General features: G+C 36.4%; 1 non-coding gene across 1 annotated transcript; it reads left to right on the top strand.

Moving 5' to 3' along the window:
* Positions 1-7,199: 7,199 nt before the first annotated feature.
* On the top strand, positions 7,200-7,307 carry LOC148567770 (small nucleolar RNA R71). Its single transcript, XR_015882885.1, has one exon. It is a non-coding gene; the product is annotated as a small nucleolar RNA R71 (small nucleolar RNA).
* Positions 7,308-11,263: the final 3,956 nt, after the last annotated feature.

The raw sequence follows: 11,263 nt of genomic DNA, 5'->3' as shown, positions 1-11,263 counted from the left end.
TTAAAAAGCATGATTAGGAGGAAATTGAGTGAATCAACCCCAAACACTTGAGTGACTAGAGTGGATACACATCCGGTAAGGGTTCAATTGCTCAATTACATGTTTTCACCATGATCATCCATTTTCTTGCAAGTTTGTAAATCTTTTTGATAATTCAATACAATTGTGGGTTTGATTTGATTTCTATTGCTTTAGCCCTTATGCTTATATATGTTTTCTTGGAAGTTGATTTGTTTTTACCAAGTAATTGCATTCATATAGATAGTTGCATTTAGATAGGTTGCACATAGCTTATTTGCATTAAATAAATGATGATACCCTTTGTCTCTTTCTTGAGTGTTGGGAGGTTGATAAACCCCATTTTTAGGGGTTAATCTTGTGTTGAATTTAGAGTATTTTATCAACTTTTTCCACATTTATTCAATGAAATAGTATGGTTTTTTAATTCTCCCTTAATTTGTGCTTGAGTGTAAAAACATGCTTTTAGGCCTTTAATTTGTTAGTTTTAAATTCCCTTTGATTCCACCAGATGCCTTGATGTGTTTGTTAGTGAATTAAGGTTGAAAAGGCTAGGAATGGATCAAAGGATTGAAGAGAAAAGCATGCAAAGTGGAGAACACATGGAAAATCAAGGATTTGGAGTGCAAACATTGACACGCACGCAGGACATACGCGCACGCGTGGAAGATGAAGTCGCATGGCAACGCGTACACGTGGAAAGCAAAATTCCAAGTGACGTGTACGTGTGACCCATGCGTACGGGTCGCAGTTTGCACGTGACCTAATTAAAATGAAAATGCTGGGGGCGATTTCTGAGCTTCCCAAGCCCAAATCCAACAAATTTTCTATGGCTACTTGGTGCGCAGAAATCGTGACGATTCATTCCTTGGTAACGGCGCTAAAAACTCAATACGCACGTTCATAATCTTAGTTCTTTGTCACAACTTCGCACAACTAACCAGCAAGTGCACTGGGTCGTCCAAGTAATAAACCTTATGTGAGTAAGGGTCGATCCCACGGAGATCGTCGGCTTGAAGCAAGCTATGGTCACCTTGTAAATCTCAGTCAGGCAGATTCATATGGTTACGGATATTTGATAATTAAAATATAATTAAAATATAAATAAAATGTAAATTAATGATAGAGATACTTATGTAATTCATTGGTGAGAGTTTCAGATAAGCGTATGAAGATGCTTATTCCTCCTGAACCTCTGCTTTCCTATTGTCTTCATCCAATCATTCATACTCCTTTCTATGGCAAGCTGTTTGTTAGGCATCGCCGTAGTCAATGGCTACATCCTGTCCTCTCAGTGAAAATGGTCCAATGCATTGTCACTGCATGGCTAATCATCTGTCGGTTCTCGATCATACTGGAATAGAATCCATTGATCCTTTTGCGTCTGTCACTACGCCCAGCACTCGCGAGTTTGAAGCTCGTCGCAGCCATCCCTTCCCAGATCCTACTCGGAATACCACAGACAAGGTTTAGACTTTCCGGATCTCAAGAATGGCTGTCCATGGATTCTAACTTATACCATGAAGACTCTGATTAAGGAATCCCAGAGATACTCATTCAATCTAAGGTAGAACGGAAGTGGTTGTCAGGCACGCGTTCATGGGTTAGGAATGATGATGACTGTCACGATCATCACATTCATATTGAGGTGCGAATGAATATCTTAGAATCGGAATAAGCTTGAATTGAATAGAAAAACAATAGTACTTTGTATTAATTCATGAGGAACAGCAGAGCTCCACACCTTAATCTATGGTGTGTAGAAACTCTACCGTTGAAAATACATAAGTGATGAAGGTTCAGGCATGGCCGAATGGCCAGCCCCCAAACGTGATCCAAGGATCAAAGGATAATCCAAAGATGAACAAAAGATGTAAATACAATAGTAAAAAGTCCTATTTATACTAAACTAGTTACTAGGGTTTACAGAAATGAGTAAATGATGCAGAAATCCACTTCTGGGGCCCACTTGGTGTGTGCTTGGGCTGAGCATTGAGCTTTACACGTGTAGAGGCTTCTTTTGGAGTTGAACGCCAGTTTGTAACCTGTTTCTGGTGTTTAACTCCACTTTGCAACCAGTTTCTGGCGTTTAACTCCAGAATGCAGCATGGAACTGGCGTTAAACACCAGTTTGCGTCATCTAAACTCGAGCAAAGTATGGACTATTACATATTTCTGGAAAGCCCTAGATGTCTATTTTCCAACGCAATTGAGAGCGCGCCATTTGGAGTTTCGTAGCTCCAGAAAATCTGCTTTGCGTGCATGGAGGTCAGAATCCAACAGCATCTGTAGTCCTTCTTCAACCTCTGAATCTGATTTTTGCTCAAGTCCCTCAATTTCAGCCAGAAAATACCTGAAATCACAGAAAAACACAAAAACTCATAGTAAAGTCCAGAAATGTGAATTTTTATTAAAAATTAATAAAAATATACTAAAAACTAACTAAATCATACAAAAAACTATGTAAAAATAATGCCAAAAAGCATATAAATTATCCGCTCATCACTACTACATGCAGAATTGAAGGGGGATAAAGGAGGAACTCATAATGGATACACCTTAGTTTAGATGTATAATTCTAGAGATAGTCTCTCTCCTCTCTCTAGATTAGGGTTCTTAGTTTTGTTCTCCTTTGAGAGCTAGATCTACTTCTTCTTTTGCCTTAATTTTCCATTACCTTTATTTCTTCTAGTATTTTACTTCTCTTGTTGTTTCTTTTATTTCGTTAATTTTAGTCATGTACTCTTTTGTTGATTTCCATTTCCTTTTAATACAATTTATGATTTTCATGTCTTTTAATATTTGCCTTGATTTCTATTGTTGATTTCTTATTTTGATTATTTGTAAGTTCCTTTAATTCTTGCAATTAATGATTTTTACCTTTATTGCCTTCTATGTATTTGATGAAATATTTCTTTTAGCCATAGCTTAGGTTTTTCTTCTCTTGGCTTGGTTTGAGTAATTGGAGACACTTGAGTTATCAAACTCTTTTGTTGATTGATAATTGAAAGTCGCTAGTTGACTTGAATGCCACTAAAGCTAGTCTTTCCCTAGGATTTGACTAGGACTTGTGGACTAAAATTGATTATATCCACTTGACTTTCCTTCATAGTTAGAGGTTAACTAAGTGAGAGCAATGGATAATTCTTGTCACAATTGATGATGATAATAAGGATAGGACTTCTAGTTCTCAACACTTGCCAAGAGCTTTCTTAGTTATTAGTTTATTTCTTGTTCCTTATTTCAAAAACCCCAAAATATACTTCATAGCCAATAACAAGAATACTTCCCTACAATTCCTTAAGAGACGATCCGAGGTTTAAAAACTTTGGTTCTTTTTATTGGGGTTTGTACTTGTGATAAACAAATTTTTGATTGAGGATTATTTGATGGTTTAGAACTATACTTGCAACGAGATCTCATTTGTGAAATTCTATACCATACGAACAATTTTCGCTCATCACCAGCACAGAAGGTGGCAACTCGGAAAGTTGCTGTGCCCCTTGCTCATCTTTGAATGCACCGAGGACGGTGCAAACTTTTAAGCACACTCTTTTTTTTTTTTTGCTTTGGACCTTGACTTTAACCGCTCAGTCTCAAGCTCTCACTTGACACCTTCATGCCACAAGCACATAGTTAGGAACAGCTTGGTTTAGCCGCTTAGGCCGGGGTTTTATTCCTTTAGGCCCTCCTATCCACTGATGCTCAAAGCCTTGGATCCTTTTTATTTACCCTTGCCTTTTGGTTTTAAGGGCTATTGGCTTTTTCTGCTTGCTTTTTCTTTTTCTTTCTCTTTTTTTTTCTCTATTTTTTTTCTTTTTTTTTTCGCAAGATTTTGTATTCACTGCTTTTTCTTGCTTCAAGAATCATTTTTATGATTTTTCAGATTATCAAATAACATGTCTCCTTTTTCCTTATTCTTCAAGAGCCAACATATTTAACATTCATAAACACCAATTTCAAAAGACATATGCACTGTTCAAGCATTCATTCAGAAAACAAAAAGTATTGTCACCACATCAAAATAACTAAACTAGTTTCAAGGATGAATTCAAAACCATGTACTTCTTGTTCTTTTGTAATTAAAGCATTTTTCATTTAAGAAAGGTGATGGATTCATAGGACATTCATAGCTTTAAGACATAGACACTTAAACACTAATGATCATGTAATAAGAGACAAACATAAATAAACATAAAGAATAATAAACGAAAAATAGTAAAATAAATAGACAAGGAGATTAAGGAATGAGTCCACCTTAGTAAGGGTGGCGTCTTCCTCTTCTTGAAGAACCAATGGTGCTTTTGAGCTCCTCTATGTCTCTTCCTTGCCTTTGTTGCTCCTCCCTCATAGCTCTTTGATCTTCTCTTATTTCATGAAGGATGATGGAGTGCTCTTGATGCTCTACCCTTAGTTGTCCCATGTTGAAACTTAATTCTCCTAGGGAGGTGTTGATTTTCTCCCAATAGTTTTGTGGAGGAAGGTGCATCCCTTGAGGCATCTCAGGGATTTCATGGTGAGGAATTTTCTCATGCTCTTGTTGAGGTCCATGATCTCTTGTTTTGCAGTCAAATGCTCTACTACTAAGCTATGGACCCTTGAGATGAATCTCTCCATCTCCCATGACTCAGAGGTGGAAGCTTTTGTCTTCCCTTTCCTCTTTCTAGAGGTTTCTCCGGCCTTAGGTGCCATAAATGGTTATGGAAAAACAAAAGGCAATGCTTTTACCACACCAAACTTAAAAGGTTTGCTCGTCCCCAAGCAAAAGAAGAAAAAAAGTAGTAGAAGAAGAAGAAAATAGAGGAGATGGAGGGAGATGTGTGAATTCGGCCAAGGGGGTGTGATGTGTGAAAAGGAAGGAGTGATTGTTTGAATTTGAGTGGGTGGGTTGTATGATGGTTGTGGGAGAGGTATGGAGGTGATTGGTGAAGGGTATTTGGGGAAGAGAGTTATGAAAAGGTGTGAAGAGGAGAAAAGAAGATGTGGGGATCCTGTGGGGTCCACAGATCTTGTGGGGATCTTGTGGGGTCCACAGATCCAGTGGGGCCAAGGACTTAACATCCCTGCTCCAATTAGGCATGTAAAACGCCCTTGCTGTGCAATCCTGGCGTTTAACGCCAGACTGCTACTTGTTTCTGGCATTAAACGCCCAAATGTAGCCTGTTTCTGGCATTTAACGCCAGGTAGATGCTTGTTTGTGGCGTTAAATGCCAGCTTGGTGCTTGTTTCTGGCGTTCAACGCCAGACAGATGCTTGTTTCTGGCGTTAAACGCCAGACTGCTCCTCCTCTAGGGTGTGCTATTTTTAATGCTGTTTTTCATTCTGTTTTTGACTTTTCAGTAGTTTTTGTGACTTCACATGATCATCAATCTAATAAAACACAAAATAACAAAAAGAAAATAAAATAGATATGATTAAATAACATTGGGTTGCCTCCCAACAAGCGCTTCTTTAATGTCAATAGCTTGACAGTGAGCTCTCCTGGAGCCTCATAGATGTTCAGAGCATTGTTGGAACCTCCCAACACCAAACTTAGAGTTTGAATGTGGGGGTTCAACACCAAACTTAGAGTTTGGTTGTGACCTCCCAACACCAAACTTAGAGTTTGACTGTGGGGGCTTTGGTTGACTCTACAGTGAGAGAAGCTTTTCATGCTTCCTCTCGATGGTTACAGAAGGAGATCCTTGAGTTTTAAACACATGGTTGTCCTCATTCAATTGAAGGATCAACTCTCCTCTATCCACATCAATCACAGCTCTTGCTGTGGCTAGGAAGAGTCTTCCAAGGATGATGGATTCATCCTCTTCCTTCCTAGTGTCTAGGATTATGAAATCAGCAGGGATGTAAAGGCCTTCAACCTTTACTAACACGTCCTCTACTTGTCCATAAGCCTGTTTTCTTGAGTTGTCTGCCATCTCTAATGAGATTCTAGCAGCTTGCACCTCAAAGATCCCTAGTTTCTCCATTACAGAGAGTGGCATTAAGTTTATTCCTGACCCCAGGTCACACAGAGCCTTCTCAAAGGTCATGGTGCCTATGGTACAGGGTATTAAGAATTTTCCAGGATCCTGTTTCTTTTGAGGCAATTTCTGCCTATCCAATGCATTTAGTTCATTGGTGAGCAAGGGAGGTTCATCTTCCCAAGTCTCATTACCAAATAATTTGGCATTCAGCTTCATGATTGCACCAAGGTATTTAGCAACTTTCTCTTCAGTAATGTCTTCATCCTCTTCAGAGGAAGAATACTCATCAGAGCTCATGAAGGGCAGAAGGAGGTTCAATGGAATCTCTATGGTCTCTAGATGAGCCTCAGATTCCTTTGATTCCTCAAAGGGATACTCCTTATTGGTCACTGAACATCCCAGGAGGTCTTCCTCACTAGGATTCACGTTCTCCTCCTCCTCTTTGGGTTCGGCCACATCATGTAAGGCTATGGCCTTGCACTCTCTTTTTGGACTTTCTTCTGTATTGCTTGAGAGAGTACTTGGAGGGATTTCAGTGACTCTTTTACTCAGCTGGCCCACTTGTGCCTCCAAATTCCTAATGGAGGACCTTGTTTCATTCATGAAACTCATAGTGGCCTTAGATAGATCAGAGACTATATTTGCTAAGCTAGATGGATTCTGCTCAGAATTCTCTGTCTGTTGCTGAGTGGATGATGGAAAAGGTTTGCTATTGCTAAACCTATTTCTTCCATCATTATTAAAGCCTTGTTGAGACTTTTGTTGATCCTTCCATGAGAAATTTGGATGATTTCTCCATGAGGGATTATAGGTGTTTCCATAGGGTTCACCCATGTAATTCACCTCTACTATTGCTGGGTTCTCAGGATCATAAGCTTCTTCTTCAGAAGAGGCCTCTTTAGTATTGTTGGATGATTCCTTCAATCCATTCAGACTCTGAGAGATCATATTGACTTGCTGAGTCAATATTTTATTCTAAGCCAATATGGCATTCAGAGTATTAATTTCAAGAACTCCCTTCCTCTGAGGCATCCCATTACTCACAGGATTCCTTTCAGAAGTGTACATGAACTGGTTATTTGCAACCACGTCAATGAGTTCTTGAGCTTATGCAGGCGTTTTCTTTAGCTGAATAGATCCACCTGCAGAATGGTCCAATGACATCTTTGATAATTCAGACAGACCATCATAGAATATATCCAAGATGGTCCATTTTGAAAGCATGTCAGAAGGACACTTTTTGGTCAGTTCCTTGTATCTCTCCCAAGCTTCATAGAGGGATTCACCTTCCTTTTGTCTGAAGGTTTGAACATCCACTCTAAGCTTGCTAAGCTTTTGAAGAGGGAAGAACTTGGCTAAGAAAGCTGTGACCAGCTTATCCAAAGTGTTCAGGCTGTCTTTAGGTTGAGAGTCCAATCATATTCTAGCTCTGTCTCTCACAGCAAATGGGAAAAGCATAAGCCTGTAGACCTCGGGATCAACCCCATTGGTCTTAACAGTATCACAGATCTACAAGAATTCAGTTAAGAACTGAAAAGGATCTTCTGATGGAAGTCCATGAAACTTGCAATTCTGTTGCATCAGAGAAACTAATTGAGGTTTCAGCTTAAAATTGTTTGCTCCAATGGCAGGGATTGAGATGCTTCTTCCATGTAAATTGGAATTAGGTGCAGTAAAGTCACCAAGCATCTTCCTTGCATTGTTGTTATTTTCGGCCATGTCTCCTTCTTTTTCGAAAATTTCTGTCAGATTTTCTCCAGAGAGTTGTGCTTTAGCTTTCCTTAGCTTCCTCTTTAGAGTTCTTTCAGGTTCAGGATCAGCTTCAACAAGAATGTTCTTGTCTTTGTTCCTGCTCATATGAAAAAGAAGAGAACAGAAAATATGGAATCCTCTATGTCACAGTATAGAGATTCCTTTATGTGAGTAGAAGAAGATATGAATAGAAGAAGGAGAATCCAAACACAAGGGTGAGGAGTAGGTTCGAATTCTTAGATGAAGAGGAGTGTTAGTAAATAAATAAATAAATAGAAGGAGGTGAGTGAGAAGAATTTTCGAAAATTAGATAAAATAAAAAAAAAGTATTTTCATTTTTAAATTAGAATTAAAATTAAAAATTCGAAAATTAAGAAAGGAAAAATTAAATCAAATTAAATTAAATTTAAAACAATTAGTTAATTTAAAAAGGAATTTGGAAAAAGATGAAGGTGATTTTCGAAAATTAGAGATAGAATTAGTTAGGTGTTTTTGAAAAAAGATAAGAATCAAACAAAAAGATAGGATTAGTTTGAAAAAGATTTGAAAATTAATTTTTGAAAAGATAAGAGGTTAGAAAAGAAGTTAGAAAAGATTTTGAAATTGATTTTGAAAAGATGTGATTGAAACTTATTTTGAAAAAGATTTGAAAAAGAAATTTAAAAAAAAAGATTTGATTTTGAAAATTAAAGTTGATTACTTGACTAACAAGAAACAAAAAGATATGATTTAAAATTTAAAGATTGAACCTTTCTTAAGAGGCAACTAACAAACTTAAAATTTTTGAATCAATCACATTAATTGTTAGCATTAATTTCGAAAATATGAAACAAAAATAAGAAAAAGATTTTTGAAAATCATTTTTAAATTTTCGAAAATCATAAAAGAAAAATGAGAAAGATTTGATTTTTTTGAAAAGATTTGAAAAAGATAGAATTTTTAAATTGAAAATTTGATTTGACTCATAAGAAACAACTAGATTTTAAAAATTTTTGAAAAAGTCAACTCAAATTTTCGAATTTAATGAGAAGAAAAAGGGAAAGATATTTTTTTTGATTTTTGAATTTTTAATGATGAAAGAGAAAAACACAAAATTGACAAAAAGCATAGAAATTATGAATCAAAACAACTAATGCATGCAAGAACACTTTGAATGTCAAGATGAACACCAAGAACTTGTTTTTGAAAATTTTTAAGAAAAGAAAAACATGCAAGACACTAAACTTAGAACTTTTTAATGTTGAAACATTAAGAATTCAAGAATGCATATGAAAAATAAGAAAAGACATAAAACAAGAAAATATGAAGATCAAACAAGAAGACTGGCCAAGAACAACTTGAAGATCATGAAGAATGAAGTGCATGAAATTTTCAAAAATAATTTTTAGAAAATAAAAAAATGCAATTGACACCAAACTTAAAACTTGACTCTAGACTCAAACAAGAAACACAAAATATTTTTGGCTTTATGATTTTATTAAATTTTTTTGATTTTTCAAAAATTAATTGAGAAAAATGAAAAAAAAGAAATTTTTTTTGTATTATTTTCGAAAATAAGAAATAAAAAAAGCTTAAAAATAAAATAAAATTACCTAATCTGAGCAACAAGATGAACCGTCAGTTGTCCAAACTCAAACAATCCCCGGCAACGGCGCTAAAAACTTGGTGCGCAGAAATCGTGACGGTTCATTCCTTGGTAACGGCGCTAAAAACTTAATACGCACGTTCATAATCTTAGTTCTTTGTCACAACTTCGCACAACTAACCAGCAAGTATACTGGGTCGTCCAAGTAATAAACCTTACATGAGTAAGGGTCGATCCCACGGAGATTGTCGGCTTGAAGTAAGCTATGGTCACTGATGATTGGATTTTTGACAGTTTAGAATTTCTTAAATGAAATCTCGTTGCAAGTATAGTTCCTAAACCAATCACTAATCCTTTCATACAAAAAGTTGTTTCTCACTAAAACAAACCCCTAAAATTTATAAACCGAAGTATTCAAACCTCGGGTCGTTCTCCCTAGGAATTGTAATGAAGTGTCTTGTTATCGGTTGTGAGTTATATTTGGGGTTTTGATATGAAGCATGAAAGATAAATGGTAAGAAAGTAAACTAATGGCTAAAAAGGTCTTGGCAAGGGTTGGTGGTCAAAGATCTCTATCCTAATCACTAACCACAATATGAGAATTGGCAAGGATTAATCTCATTAAATCATCCTCTAACTAGTAGTAAAGGAAAGTCAAATGAGCTATATCAATCCTAGTCCATAAGTCCTAACTCTCCACTAATTCAATTAGTGAGAACTAGAGTCAATGAATCCCAATCATCAATTACTTGGACATTAGTAACTCAAGAGTTCCTAAGTTACCTTTCCAAGCCAAGAACATAAAACTCTACTCTAAAATCCAACCAAGCATTTCATCAAACACTTGGAAGGCATAAAAGGAAAGCATAGTAAAATTGCAAGAAAAGTAAATCTATACTACTCAATTTGCAAGGAATTAAACAACAACAAATCAAATGAACACAATTATTATGATTTACCTTGAATTGAATTGAAAGAGAAAGAAAGGAACAAAAGTAGATCTACAACAAAATGCAAGAACAACATAAAGGAAATTACAACAAAAGGATGGAAGAAGAATGAATGTAACAACAAGGAATTGAGAAGATAGAAGTAGAAGAAGATGAATTAAAATCTAGATCTAAGAACTAAACCTAATCCTAATTCTAGAGAGAAGTGAGAGCTTCTCTCTCTAGAAACTAACTCTAACTACTAAACTAAGCTAATTGGTAACTAACTTCTAAAGTATGAAAAGTATGTAAAAGTATGAAAAAGTATCCTCATTCCCCCTTCAATCCTTCGCTTAAATAGCATCAGAAATGAGTTGGATTGGACCCACAAGGCTTTAGAATTCGCTGGCCACATTTTGCTTTAAGTGAACTAGGTGGCAGCAACGGCGCGTGCGCGTACTATGCGCGTACACGTCACCATGCGCGGTTCATCCATAGCAAATCTTATATCGTTTCGAAGCCCCGGATGTTAGCTTTCCAACCCAACTGGAACCGCATCATTTGGACCTTCGTAGCTCAAGTTATGGCCGATTAAGTGCGAAGAGGTCGGCTTGACAGCTTTCCGGTTCTTTCATTTCTTCATGAGTTCTCCAACTTTTCATGCTTTGTTTCTTCATTCCCTTGATCCAATCTTTGCCTCCTAAACCTTAAATCACTTAACAAACATATCAAGGCATCTAATAGAATCAAGGTGAATTAAATTTAGCTATTTTGAGTCCTAACAAGCATGTTTTCACATTCAAGCACAATTAAAGGAGAATATACAAAACCATGCTATTTCTTGAATAAATATGGGTAAAAGGTGATAAAATCCCCAAAAATCAATACAAAACAAACCGTCAAATTGGGGTTTGTCAGTCACCTTGTAAATCTCAGTCAGGCAGATTCATATGGTTATGGATATTTGATAATTAAAATATAATTAAAATATAAATAAAACGTAAATTAAAGATAGA

Source organism: Arachis ipaensis, chromosome B4 (assembly GCF_059453495.1).
Source record: "Arachis ipaensis isolate K30076 ecotype BB chromosome B4, ASM5945349v1, whole genome shotgun sequence".
NCBI classification, from domain to species: domain Eukaryota; kingdom Viridiplantae; phylum Streptophyta; class Magnoliopsida; order Fabales; family Fabaceae; genus Arachis; species Arachis ipaensis.
The sequence above is the reverse complement of the archived record's forward strand: the minus strand, read 5'-3'. Positions and strand labels throughout refer to the sequence as shown.